The sequence below is a fragment of the Entelurus aequoreus genome, linkage group LG11, assembly GCF_033978785.1.
Source record: "Entelurus aequoreus isolate RoL-2023_Sb linkage group LG11, RoL_Eaeq_v1.1, whole genome shotgun sequence".
Taxonomy (NCBI): Eukaryota; Metazoa; Chordata; class Actinopteri; order Syngnathiformes; family Syngnathidae; genus Entelurus; species Entelurus aequoreus.
Genome location: NC_084741.1, coordinates 43,585,959 through 43,601,399, shown reverse-complemented (window position 1 = coordinate 43,601,399; position 15,441 = coordinate 43,585,959). Strand labels below are relative to the sequence as shown.

The following is a 15,441-nucleotide window of genomic DNA, read 5'->3' as shown; positions in this document are numbered from 1 at the left end:
ACAAGATACAAGATAAGAAAATGATCACTACATTTTTTAAATATTTTGATTTCCCCGACTTTTGTCTCCTAAATGTATGACTTAGTTGGATTTTAGTTACGGAATTATAGAGGGTTGAAAGATTCACACAATTCCTGGTTTGGGTCTTATCACGTTTTTTTGTGACATCGTTATTGGTTCTTTTCAACACCCCAAAATACCATGCACAGTCATCCCTTGTTTTTGCAGCAAATTGGTAAACGAATATCAGCCAAGCATTTCTGCCAATATCTTCATAGTGCATTAAAAAACTGTTTATGACCTTATATACACACAACATAATTTGAGCCCTCAAAACATGAAATAACACCCATATAGTCACTTTTACACACGTTTCACACAATATAGCCTCAAGTTTGTTCTATGCTGTAGATTACAGCACCAGTTGTGCAAAAGATCCTACAGGGGTCATTGCTATGGCCGTCGCACAGCAACAACAACACGTCCACGATGTAGAAATACTTTGTTACATCTTGGGTAATTCCTCTTAGTCAAAACTGGGCTTACATGTGCCGAAACCACGGGTGTAAGTTGTTGTACAAAAACTTGGTCAACTTGACAGCCGCTGCTACAATCATTAACTGCAATGTTAGCATTCTGTGTTGTTCGCATTTAGTGGTGCGCCGGTACTGCTACGTTACGCTTTTGTCTTTTGACAATGCTGGCATCAAAGTCTCACCAAAGTGGAGCTGTGTTATTGATGAAGCAGGAGTTGAAGATGAAGTGTATCAAAAAGTTAGTCAACTTTGATTGTCGCAGCGAGGATAGCACTGACATTATAGTCGCTGTGGTGTTAGCATTTGTCACCCTTTAACCATAAACGGAAGTCCCGCTTGGTGAATATCTTTATCGATACAATATAATAATGGAAAATAACACAAACACTGCACTGTAATACATATAATAACTTAATTTAACACTTAATTTCAGCCAAAATATGCAGAATATTATTTAAAAATATATGTATATTTATATATATACATACATATACATATTTATGTATATGTATAGATGCGATGTAGTGAAGCTGCAATATCTGAAGCGTGATGTGGTGAGGGACAACTGTGTCACAATAATCTACCTTTAACAATTTTGCCAACCAATTTTTCAGTCCATCTAAATGAGACAGCTTTCATTTAAATTTACGAGGTAATAGCACTAAATATTCAGGCGGCGTTAATACCTGTTGTATTTTCACCAGATAACTGCTGTTGGGATGAAATCAGAGCAGTTCAAATACTGCAACATTTATTTATAGTTATTGCATGCTGTGAGTTCAAATGTTTCAGCATATTGCTCATATGTCCTCCTCTTGATGAAATAGCAACCTTGCAATTTGATTTGATTTGATTGATTCATTGACATTTATTGGTCCCCGTTGGGAAAATTCATTTTCACTGCCGTACATTTGAACAATAGACATTACACATCACAAACAAAAATAACAAAAAGACATCATACATGACCAACACATTCACAGGCTTGTCAGACAGGTCGGGCGGGCCTGCTGTTTAGGGCGGCTATAGCTGCAGGGATAAGGCTTTTCCCGAGGCGGGCCCTCCGGAATTTGATAGTTCTGTATCTGCGCCCTGATGGTAGTGGGATGATGTATTGGTGTAGTGGGTGAGTCATATCCTGGACTATTGTGTTTGCCAGTCGAAGGATGAACCTGTGGTTTAGATCTGAGATGTTGGGTGTGGGTAGGCCGATGATTTTAGCTGCTATGTTTGTAATGCGTGTGAGTTTGGTCCGGTTGGTTACAGAAAGCATATTGAAAAAACATGTGGAACAGTACAGAAGGATGGGTTGAACGATGCTTTGGTATAGTAATAACAGGAGGTGAGGTGCAACGTATAGTCCTTTAATTATTACAGTTAGTGCTGTTGCAATCTTTTCTTTTAAAATGTAGCCAAACTTTGGAGCATATCTTCCGCCTGGGCGCCATGTAGCTCGCTCACTTTGCTACGCACGTTGCGTAATGATATAATTTCCGCCCGCAGTGAACGATAAGAGAATCGTTTGAAAAATTGGCAAGCGATTCCAAGGAATTTATTAAAGTTAAAGTACCAATGATTGTCACACACACACTAGGTGTGGTGAAATTTGTCCTCTGCATTTGACCCATCCCCTTGATCACCCCCTGGGAGGTGAGGGGAGCAGTGAGCAGCAGCGGTAGCCGCGCCCGGGACACGAGGTACCAGTTCCTTTCCCTGTATATCACAGTCACATTTGATCATAAACAGCAACTTTAGGGTAGAAGTGTAGATGTTGTTTTGGCGTACCGGTAATTGTTTGTTTTGTCTTGCTTTTCTCAGTGGCCTTGTGGTTAGAGTGTCCGCCCTGAAATCGGTAGATCGCGAGTTCAAACCCAGGCCGAGTCATACCAAAGACTATAAAAATGGGACCCATCACCTCCCTGCTTGGCACTCAGCATCAAGGGTTGGAATTGGGGGTTAAATCACCAAAATGATTCCCGGGCGCAGCCACCGCTGCTCCCCTCACCTCCCAGGGGGTGAACAAGGGGATGGGTCAAATGCAGAGGACACATTTCACCACACCGAGTGTGTGTGTGACAATCATTGGTACTTTAACTTTAACTTAACTTTAACTTTTGACATCTGGACAAAAGCTAGGATATTTTATATCCCAACAGATTCGGGACATTTGTAACTTCAGTCGGGATGCTGGTAGACCAGGGCGATATCCAGGTGTCTTTCGGAAAATCCTCTACGATGCCACTCACGCAACCTCTGTCTCTGACTGTTTTTTAAAAAAAAAGTACACTCATCATGTCTCCAAAACAAATGCTTTCACAACACCTGCTTCTCCTTTGCACGTATGATCGGAACTACACAAGCACGCTCCAAACTGAGTGGTAAAGAAATTAAGAAAAAAAACATTACCTAAACGACACACGTGCTCTGAACCAAGTCAGGTCAATGGAATGGTTCAGATTTTTTTCATAAACCGCTCCATCCCCAATAAATGAGGCCCTAACCCTAATACTCTTTAATCATTTGAAGCACATCCAGCTAAAGTACCTACTTTGTATACATGAAATGCACCTTTGCCTTAAACGACTAATATGACCACGCTGAAAGAAAGCTATTTCAATAATAACGTTAAATTTTGGCAATAGGAAAAGTCATAATATGGCAAAATGCTGTGGAGTTTGCATGTTCTCCCCGTAACTGCGTGGGTTCCCACCGAGTACTCCGTTTTTCTCCCACCTCCAAAGACATGCACTTGGGGATAGGTTGATCGGCAACACTAAATTGGCCCTAGTGTGTGAATGTTGTCCAGGGTGTACCCCGCCTTCCGCCCGAGTGCAGTTGGGATAGACTCCAGCACCCCTCGCTGCCCCGAGAGGGACAAGTGGTAGCAAATGGATGGATGGATGCTAAAATTAGTTATGGTTTAATTTAATTCAAACATGTATACATCATTATCTACATATTCTCATTCCTCTTAACATGTTAAAAAAGGAGTAGGAAAAAGTAAAGCTTATTTAATCCTACCCCTTTTCCAATTCATAGCAATTACAAACACATTTGTTCACTTTCTGTTCTGATCTTGTAATTGTAACACAAAATAAATCAATGAAATACAACAGTCCTCTTAAAAGTTAGGTCAGCCATGATTCACATAATGAGATCAATAATATCTAATTTACAACAAAGTTCAAGAAGTTTATCAAGATTCTCCTTCCTTGTACTTTGTAAACATTTGTAGTTTGAACAGCATCGTAAATTGGATCATATTAGTACATTCTTTGCTTAATCAATTCCAGATACTGATATGCTAAAGGTCTTAAGGGTTGGCATGCATACAAATCTTTTAAGTTACCTTTTCCTCTGAGGTTGTATGTTTCCTCTTTTTTTGAGAAGAATCGTTGTGCATTCTAGGGTAGCAGGTTGTAATTTTAGCTGTTTGCAAATGTAACAAATCATTGAGTTTCAGTATTTTGGAGTCAATAAATAAAGTACATTATGTATTATTCTGACTGATCTTTTTTGTAACACAGTTAGTGAATTAAGTGTATTTTTGTAGTTGTTTCCCCATATTTCCACACAATAACTCAGATATGGTAACACTAGCGAGCAGTAGAGAATATGAAGTGATTTTTGGTCCAGTAAATCATTTGCTTGATTCATTATTGAAATATTTCTTGCCACCTTATGTTGTATATTTTCTATGAGATTTCCAGTTAATTTGATCAATTATTACACCCCCAAAAATTTTTTTTCACCCTTTCAATGTCTGCTCCGTCTGTTAGTATTTGTGTTTGACGTTCCCTTCTGCTGTTACCGAATAGCATTATTTTTGTTTTACTAAGATTCAAAGAGTGTCTGTTTTTGTCAAACCATCTCTTTAATTTGTTCATTTCTTCTGTTATTTGTATTAGCCGCTGTGTGTTTTCTCCTGAACAAAGTGCAGTCGTGTAAATGTTGTTTATATAGAGGCTGAATAATTTTGGTCCCAGTCATGATCCCTGGGGTACACCACAAGATATATTTAGTTCTGTTGTCACCTAGCTTCACGTATTGCTTCCTGTTGTTTAAGTAGGTTCTTATCCAGTTCAATACCAATCCTCTGATGCCACATTATTTTAATTTATTATTTACAATGTTGTGATTTATTGTGTCAAATGCTCTTGTTATATCCATAAACACTGCTGCTGCACACTCTTTACTATTGATTGGATTGGTAATTTCCTCTGTTATTTCCATTAATGCCATCGATGTTGAAATGTTAGCTATCCATATAGGTTATCCGCGACTATCCAGTTTTGTTTATGAATTTGTATAATCTGTTATTAAAAAAAAAATCAGTAATTTTAAAGAATTGTGGAAGTAGAGAAACAGGTATGTAGTTTGTAAATTGGTGTTTGTCTTCAGTCTTATGATTCGGTAAAACCTTTGCTATTTTAATTTTGTTTGAGAATTTGCCTGTTTGAAGTGATAGAAATGAAATGATAGATTACTGATGTACGTTAAAGGTTCTGAACTTTCTGAAATACGTTTTTTTTTTATCGTTTCCATATCAATTCCATGACAGTCAGTTAAAGTCTTGGATTTGCATTTCTTTACAATTTTGATTATTTCCTCTTTTGTCACATTGTTGAAGAACATCTAGTGGGGATATCGGTCTATGGTATCATTCAAGTCTTCAACTGATCCATCATGTACATCTGAAATCCTTTATTCCAGATTGATTCTGCTATTTACAAAGTAGTTATTAAAGCATTCAACTACTTTGTCCATGTTTTAATTTTGTATATTTTTGTTGCAAAGTATTGTGGGTAATCTTTCTTAGCACCATTTTTAGTGATACTACATGCTATGCCCCATGTCGCTCTCATGTTGTTTTTCTTCTTGTCTTGTAGTTGTAGTGTTTTTTTCTACATGTGCGTAGTATGTTAGTTAGCTTGTTCTTATATTTATTTTTACTTTTTTTTAATGTTTCTATGGATCTTTGTGTTATGAATGTTCTGTATAATATATTTTTTTTGTTACATGCATTTTTCAGCCCTTTGTCATCCATGGTTGACTCGTTTTCTTTTGCTTGGTGATAAGTTGGACAACATGGACTATGTTTGTCATACAGCATCAGGAAATTGTTTTAAAAATTGCCATATGCATCATTTACATCATTTTCACTGTACAAATTGTCCCAACTTTGTTCTCTTCATTCTCAAACGAAATAATAGTTTTCTCTGTGTGTATTCTTTGAAATGTCCTTGTGCCAGCCACATTTCTCTTCTCGTAGTTTCAATCACAGATTGTGAAAACTGGTAGATGATTGCCGATGTCCGTTACCAGCAGACCACTTGTCGAATTATTATCAAAATTGTTAGTAAAGATATTGTCAATAAGTATAGCACTGTGACTTGTTATAATGCTTAGCCTTGTGATTTTGGGATACAAAGTCATGCTAAACATTGTGTCTGTGAAATCATCAATTGACCTTGTTTGGGTTTAACAGGTCAATGTTGAAGTCACCATGTGTGAAAATTCCTTTTTGACTGTTCCTGTGAAGGTTGCCTAATTCAGTCCTCAAATCTTTCAATACTTGACTGAGGTGCTCAATTTATACAACTGATACATGTGTTTTTGCTTTTTTCATGACATAGTTCAATTGTTATACATTCTAATATATTATAAATAGCAAATAACCTTGTAGTGAAAGTCATTCATCACATAAATTGCATTGCCACATCCATTTTTGTTGGTTCTGTTAATGTAATTCAGTTCATAACCTTCCAGGTCAAAATATATTCCTTTGTTAGCTTTGATCCATGTTTCTGATACTGCAATTATTTTGATGGATTTATTGAATTGTTCCAAAAATGCTTCATATTGTTGTAATTTGCATATAATCTTCTACATGAATAATTGACAGTTTGTTTTCGGATTTAATGTTGGTAATGTACTGTTCGTTTGTATAGTATAAACAATCATGCTTAAGGTGGGGAACAAATGTGTGTCTGGGTCTATGTAATTCCATACTTTTATGGTCTCCAAAAGTACATTGCTAAAGTTTTCTAATTCCTTGTCCATTAGTGTCAAAATTATATTAAAATTCCCACACAATCATGTATTTATTTATTAATTTAAAATGATCAAATATCAAATAATATTAAAAAATATTAACATTTTATTATTGTATTACACTAGTATTATCAATAATACTGTATGGATACGATTTCCATACTTTATTGCTAGTATAGAATTACTATGATATGATGGTATCATGTATTATATTGTCAATAGTATTTATAGTCATTTTTGTATGATTAAGTATTTATTAAAAATACTTATATCTATAAAATTATGTTTTTAGTATAATCACTAATTATCAATTTGGCTGTCATCGTATTTCTTTTTTAAATTTTTGCCCCAATACCTTTTCTACTAATACTACTCTATTAGTGTTCCCAAACTTTTGTCCACATGTTGTATTTTCTCTGCTGCCCTCAAGTGGTTAAAAAGAACTAGTCTTTATTTAATATGTAGTTGTTACCATGCAGAATGGCTACTGCATGCATTCTACACTGGGAATACAATTAACTATTACCTCAATTGTCCCAAAATGCATTAATAATATTTAACCATAACATAGCCATTTGTTTTCAACATTTCCTAGCATGCCTGAGCTGTTCCTATTTTTCCACTGTGTGTACATCTCTTCAACGTACTGCATTGCATTCTTTCACTGGAGCCAGGCCAGTGACGCGTACTGTGAAAGATGACAAAAACAATGTGACCGTGACCATTTCCATATGTGCTTGTGAGCACACGCCAGTGAACTCCGTCTGACATGTAGATGTGACGGCGGCGATAACTGCAACCAGATTATCTGAACCCAGGTCACCTTCCTTCAGGGCTTCTTTATAGTCAACACTTTCATGTCTTTTTAAATGACTGTCTGTGGTCTCTTGATAACCCTATTCGTTTATGACTATAATTACCTTTTTGATTCTCAGTGGGGGCCACCCAATCTACAAACCCAGCGTGGAGTCATGGCATGGCTCACAACGTCACTTGGGATCGAATGCTACCACCAAAATGTCCTCACGGTTCATATGTTTTGTCAAGAAAAACCACTGAGCTCACCAGGCTGCGTCAAGCTTTTAAAACCCTTTCATCTATTTTTATTATTTGTTCACTGACCTTTGGTGCAAAACAGGGGTGTCAAACTCAAATACAGAGTGGGCCAAAATTTTAAACTGAACAAAGCCGCAGGCCAAGGTTGAACAAATTAACCTTTTAATAGGGACCCAAACAAGTTTTGCATTGAATGTTGAACAAGCAAGGCTTATATAACTTTAGAGTGACATGCAAAATTGAGTTTCAAATAATAATAATAATAATAATAATAATAATTAAAAAATGACAATGGCATACCAAATACAATTTAAATAAAAATGTAATGCCTCTTTTCTATTTGCAGCCTTCTGAGGTAAATATCAACATTAACTTTTTCCACAGGCTAATACATTTAAAAATAAAATAATGAATAAAACAACCATTCAGGACATTAAACTGCTCAGTTTGCAACACACTGATCTAATCTGATGTGCCCAAACCAGTTACCTGGCATCTTTTCTTGGATGCTAGTTCATTAATGTCGGGGCTCAGGCTTTGAGCTGAGGCAACCTTCATTATCGAACGAAGGTGTTCATCAGTCATTATATCTTGTAGTCCACCTGGACCACAGTCTTGGGGGCGTGCCTTAAGGGCACTGCCTTTAAGGTCCTCTACAAGCTGTCGTCACGTCCGCTTTTCATCAACTCTAACAACGTGCCGGCCCAGTCACAAGATATGTGCGGCTTCTGTACGCACACACACGTGAATGCAAAGCATACTTGATCAACAGCGATACAGGTTACACTGAGGGTGGACGTATAAACAACTTTAACACTGTTAGAAATATACGCCACACTGTGAATCCACACCAAACAAGAATGACAAACACATTTCGGGAGCACATCCGCACCATAACACAACATAAACACAACAGAACAAATACCCAGAACCCTTTGCAGTATGCGTTGCATTCATGTGTGTGTGCGTGCAGAAGCCGCACATATTATGTGACTGGGCCAGCACTCATTGGACTGGATGAAAAGCGTACGTGACGACTTTCGGGAGGGGCACTGAAATTTGGGAGTCTCCCAGGAGGGTTGGCAAGTATGAGAATTAGCGGTGAATGCGGTTTTACCGCGGCACCGCCGCTGTATACAATCGGCGGGCCAGCTCTAATGTTAATTTGATATCGCCTCAAGGGCCAAGTGAATTTACACGGCAGGCCAATTTTGACACCCATGAAAAACATGCAGCAATGTTTGTTTCCAACTTCTTTTATTCTTTATTGTGACTATTTTGTGTGGAATTTGCATTATTATATACAGTATATAAGTATGTATATCTATCTATATATATATACAGTATATATATATATATATATATATATATATATATATATATATATATACACTGAACAAAAATAAACAATATAAAAGCAATACTTTTGTTTTTGCTCCAATTTTTCAAGAGTTGAACTCAAAGATCTAAAACTTCTACTATATACACCAAATACCTATTCCTCTCAAATATTGTTCACAAATCTGTTTAAATCTGTGTTAGTGAGCATTTTTTCTTTGCCAAGATAATCCATCCCACCTCAGAGGTGTGGCGTATCAAGATGCTAATTAAACAGCATGATTATTGCACAAATGTGTCTAAGGCTGCCCACAATAAAAGGCAACTCTGAAATGTGCAGTTGTATCACACAGCACAATGCCACAGAAGTTGCAAGTTATAAGGGAGCGTGCAGTTGGCATGTTGACTGCAGGAATTTCCACCACAGCTCTTGCCAGTGAATTGAATGTTCATTTCTCTACCATAAGCCTTCTCCAAAGGCGTTTCAGAGAATTTGGCAGTACATCCAACCGGCCTCGCAAACTTAGACCACGTGTAACCACACCAGCCCAGGACCTCCACATCCAGCAAGTGCACCTCCATTATCATCTAGGACGAGCCACCCGGACAGCTGGCGCAACAATTAGTTTGCATAACCAAAGAATTTCTGCAAAAACTGTGAGAAACCGCCTGAGGGAAGCTCATCTGCATGCTTGTCGTCCTCATCGGGGTCTCGACCTGATTGCAGTTTGTCATCGTAACCGACTTGAGTGGGCACATGCTCACATTTGATGGCGTCTGGCACATTGGAGAGGTCTTCTCTTCACGAATGAATCCCAGTTTTCACTGTTCAGGGCAGATGGCGGACAGCGTGTATGGCGGTTTGCTGATGTTTGTGAATCGAGTGGCCCATGGTGGGGGTGGGGTAAGCGTATGTTATAGACAACCAACACAATTGCATTTTATTGATGCCATTTTGAATGCACAGAGATACCATGACAAAATCTTGAGGCCCAATGTTGTGCCATTCACCCGAGATCATCACCTCATGTTGCAGCATGACAATGCACGGTCCCATGTTGTAAGGATCTGTACACAATTCCTGGAAGCTGAAAAAAAATCCCAATTCTTGCATGGCCAGCATACTCACCGGACATGTCACCCATTGAGCATGTTTGGGATGCTGTGGATCGGCGTATACGACTGCGTGTTCCAGTTCCTGCCAATATCCAGCAAATTTGCACAGCCATTGAAGAGGAGTGGACCAACATTCACCAATAATATATTCACCAACAATATTTGAGAGGAATAGGTCTTTTGTGTATATAGTAAAAGTTTTATATCTTTGAGTTCATGAAAAATGGGAGCAAAAAAAAAAAAAAAGTATATATATATATATATACATATATATATATATATATATATATATATATATATATATATATACATATATATATATATATATATATATATATATATATATACATATATATATATATATATATATATATATATATATATATATATATATATATATATATATATATATATATATATATATATATATATATATATATATACATATATATATATATATATATATATATATATATATATATATATATATATACATATATATATATATATATATATATATATATATATATATATATATATATATATATATATATATATATATATATATATGTATATATATATATATATATATACAGTATATATATATATATATATATATATATGTGTATATATATATATATATATATATATATATATATATATATATATATATATATATATATATATATATATATATATATATATATATATATATATATAAAATGCTTGTATGGGTTTTGCCCTAGGTGAGTTATCTCCCAAAGTCCAAAAACAACTGTATTATTCTATATTGTAGGAACCAGAAGTTTTTTTTTTAATAACAGAAAGAGACAGCCCCTTTTGTGTAAAGGAGTGTGGATGAGTGTGAATGGGGGAGGGAGGGTTTTCTTGGGTTGATGCACTAATGGTAAGTGTATCTTTTGTCTTTTTTTATGTTTTTTTAAAATAAAAAAAATAAAACATTTAAAAAAAATAATAAAAAAAACAAGTCCAAAAACATGTTAGGGTATTGCTGGGTTGCATATGAGGTCTCGTCCGGCTCATTGAATACACGTGGTGGTCAAGCTAGCGTTTACCAGAGGCAAGATTTCAGCACATAGACAATGTTGACATCTACAGTTATATTTTGATAAAGATGGGGGAAAAACACACTACTGGTAAACGACGCGTGCAACAGCAACAAATATGCCAGTAGACACAAATTAAAATCTTGAAATGCAACCTGCATATTATCCGGGTGAATATTGATGCCAATTTCCATGACACAGCCACACACAAAGAAGTAGTAGATCTCGATGCTTTTCCAAGTTTCCATCCGTTTTGAGGTGTAGAATGACGTCTGGAGCACAATAGTTCGATATGTGTGGGAGCTCGACCAACTCAACAACTGTTTTTTTGTTTTTTTAAGTATAGGGATCTATTCCATTGCATAGTTAGATTGTTTTGTTTCTGCTTTTTGCAGGAAGATTTAAAGGCCTACTGAAATGAGATTTTCTTATTTAAACGGGGATAGCAGGTCCATTCTATGTGTCATACTTGATCATTTCGCGATATTGCCATATTTTTGCTGAAAGGATTTAGTAGAGAACATCGACGATAAAGTTCGCAACTTTTGGTCGCTTATAAAAAAGCCTTGCCTGTATCGGAAGTAGCGTGACGTCACAGGTTGTGGAGCTCCTCACATCTGCACATTGTTTACAATCAAGGCCACCAGCAGCGAGAGCGATTCGGACCGAGAAAGCGACGATTTCCCCATTAATTTGAGCGAGGATGAAAGATTTGTGGATGAGGAAAGTGAGAGTGAAGGACTAGAGGGCAGTGGAAGCAATTCAGATAGGGAAGATGCTGTGAGAGGCGGGTGGGATATTCAGCTGGGAATGACTAAAACAGTAAATAAACACAAGACATATATATACTCTATTAGCAACAACACAACCAGGCTTATATTTAATATGCCACAAATTAATTCCGCATAACAAACACCTCCCCCCTCCCGTCCATATAACCCGCCAATACAAATCAAACACCCGCACAACACACTCAATCCCACAGCCCAAAGTACCGTTCACCTCCGCAAAGTTCATACAGCACATATATTTCCCCAAAGTTACGTACGTGACATGCACATAGTGGCACGCACGTACAGGCAAGCGATCAAATGTTTGGAAGCCGCAGCTGCGTACTCACGGTAGCGCGTATCCAACTCAAAGTACTCCTGGTAAGAGTCTCTGTTGTCCCAGTTCTCCACAAGCATGCATATCCAACTCAAAGTCCTCCTGGTAAGAGTCTCTGTTGTCCCAGTTCTCCACAGGCCAATGGTAAAGCTTGACTGTCATATTTCGGGAATGTAAACAATGAAACACCGGCTACGTGTTTGTGTTGCTGCAGCCGGCCGCTAATACACCGCTTCCCACCTACAACTTTCTTATTTGCAGTCTCCATTGTTCATTAAACAAATTGCAAAAGATTCACCAACACAGATGTCCAGAAAACTGTGGAATTTTGCGATGAAAACAGACGACTTAATAGCTGGCCACAATGGTGTCCCAAAATGTCCGCTACAATCCGTGACTTCCCGCGCAAACGTCATCATACCGAGACGTTTTCAGCAAGATATTTCGCGGGAAATTTAAAATTGCACTTTACTAATCTAACCCGGCCGTATTGGCATGTGTTGCAATGTTAAGATTTCATCATTGATATATAAACTATCAGACTGCGTGGTCGGTAGTAGTGGGTTTCAGTAGGCCTTTAAGCCTCTTGCCTACTCAGAGAGTTTGCACGCTGCTTGCTGTACGACTGCCATCTTGGCGTTGTTGACCACCGTTGGTTTTCACTCCAGGAGTGAAGTCACGTGTCGGAATACTAGCAATAGTTGGAGTCTGAATTTTTTTTGATGGTGTGAATGTGAGTGGGAATGCTTGTTTTTCTCTATTGTAATGGCTAGTTCTAAATCTGCTGGAATCTGCTGGGATAGGCTCCAGCTCAGCTGTTACTCAGAACAGGTTAAGCTGTGCAGGAAATGAATGAAAAGTTATGGCAATGTAGGTTGATAGGTCAAACATAAACATTTTCCTTTTGTGTATTGTTGCAATGCAGAATGCATTATTTCAAGAAATACCGCATACAGTACAGTAGTACCTCAATTTAGGAGTGTTTTTTTTTTAGACAAGAACTATCTCTCGGCGAATTGTAATGCTTTAAATTGCAAGCAAAAATTTTAGTTACAAGCACCCCCACCATTAGTTGGCATAGCAAATGTCACAGTGAACCCCGTAAGTTCCACCCAAAACATCCAGTCTTACTCGCTAGCATTAGCTTATAGCTAGAGATCCACATAACTTTGATTTCCAAGCATGGGAAGGAATACAGTGAGAGTGAAGGACAGTGCTGAGAAGAAGAAGTGGATGATGTTCGTTTAATTTAGCAAAATAAATCTTCACAAACATTACTGTCACCAACTAGGCGAAGCAATTGGAGCGTATTGCTGCTACTCTGAACCATACTGAAGCAGAATGAGTCTAACGCCAGCTAATAAGGTTAAAATAATATATAAAAGGCAGCCATTTATCCATGAAAATATGGAATAGCTGCTGGTGGTGTGTTTGACAGAAAAGCAGCTGGAAGGAGATACCGTAGAAGTCCACTCTCAGGGGTAAATGCTGTATAAGAATATTACATTACTTCATAAAACTACTGTAGTTATTAGTAAAGTAGTACATTTTATTCTATTGTTTTTATGCAATATTTCTTATTGCAAAGTTTTTTTTCCTTTTTAAAAGGCATGTTACTTGTTAAAATGTTGCTGTTTTGGGGGGAAAGCACCAAATTAATCGATTTTAATGAATTTCAGTGGGACGTTGATTTGAAATTCAAGTGTTTTGAGTTAAAGGCCTACTGAAACCCACTGCTACCGACCACGCAGTCTGATAGTTTATATATCAATGAGGAAATCTAAACATTGCAACACATGCCAATACGGCCGGGTTAACTTATAAAGTGAAATTTTAAATTTCCTGCTAAACTTCCGGTTGGAAACGTCTATGTATGATGACGTATGCGCGTGATGTCACGACGGCAACGGAAGTATTCGTACCCAATGTGTCACCATACAAACTGCTCTGTTTTCATCTAACAATTCCACAGTATTCTGGACATCTGTGTTGATGAATCTTTTGCAATTTGTTTAATGAACAATGGAGACTGCAAATAAGAAAGTTATAGGTGCGATCGGTGTATTAGCAGCGGACTAAAGCAACACAATCAGGAGGTTGTGTTGTGTTTGAGCTGTATAGCAGACGCACTACCGTGAGTACAGCTTTGGCTTCCAAACATTTGATCGCTTGCCCGTACGTGCGTGTCGCTATGTGCATGTCACGTACGTAACTTTGGGGAAATAAATGTTTCTTGCCGACTCTGATGGTGGCCGGAGTGTCGTCGAAAGCTACAACGCCTGCCGCCGCTCCGTAGTTAGCTTCAATTGTTAAGCTTCGCCAATCTGGAAATTATTAACCGTGTATTTACATGCTCATGGTTTAATAGTATTGTTGATCTCCTGTCTATCCTTCCAGTCAGGGTTTTTTTAAATTTTGTTTCTATCTGTATTTGAGCCTGATGCTATCACGTTAGCTCCGTAGCTAAGTTAGTTAGCTTCAATTGTTAAGCTTCGCCAAGCTGGAAATTTTTAACCGTGTATTTACATGTTCATGGTTTAATAGTATTGTTGATCTTCTGTCTATCCTTCCAGTCAGGGTTTTTTAAAATGTTGTTTCTATCTGCATTTGAGCCCGATGCTATCACGTTAGCTTCGTAGCTAAAGTGCGTCAACGATGTATTGCCGTGGAGATAAAAGTCACTGTGAATGTCCATTTCGCGTTCTTGACTCTCATTTTCAAGAGGATATAGTATCCGAGGTGGTTTAAAATACAAATCCATGATCCACAATAGAAAAAGGAGAGTGTGTGGAATCCAATGAGACCTTGTACCTAAGTTACGGTCAGAGCGAAAAAAGATACACCCTGCACTGCCTCTCTAGTCCTTCACTCTAACGTTCCTCATCCACGAATCTCTCATCCTCGCTCAAATTAATGGGGTAATCGTCGCTTTCTCGGTCCGAATCTCTCTCGCTCCATTGTAAACAATGGGGAATTGTGAGGAATCCTTCCTCCTGTGACGTCACGCTACTTCCGGTATAGGCAAGGCTTTTTTTAATCATCGACCAAAAGTTGCGAACTTTATCGTCGTTGTTCTATACTAAATCCTTTCAGCAAAAATATGGCAATATCGCGAAATGATCAAGTATGACACATAGAAAGGATCTGCTATCCCCGTTTAAATTTAA

The 15,441-nt window shown here is 37.5% G+C and overlaps 1 protein-coding gene across 1 annotated transcript in view; it reads left to right on the top strand.

The window, feature by feature from the left end:
* The window catches only part of LOC133660167 (tumor necrosis factor receptor superfamily member 11B-like), a 57,272-nt gene that overhangs the window by 18,365 nt on the left and 23,466 nt on the right, over positions 1–15,441 (top strand). The window lies entirely within an intron of this gene.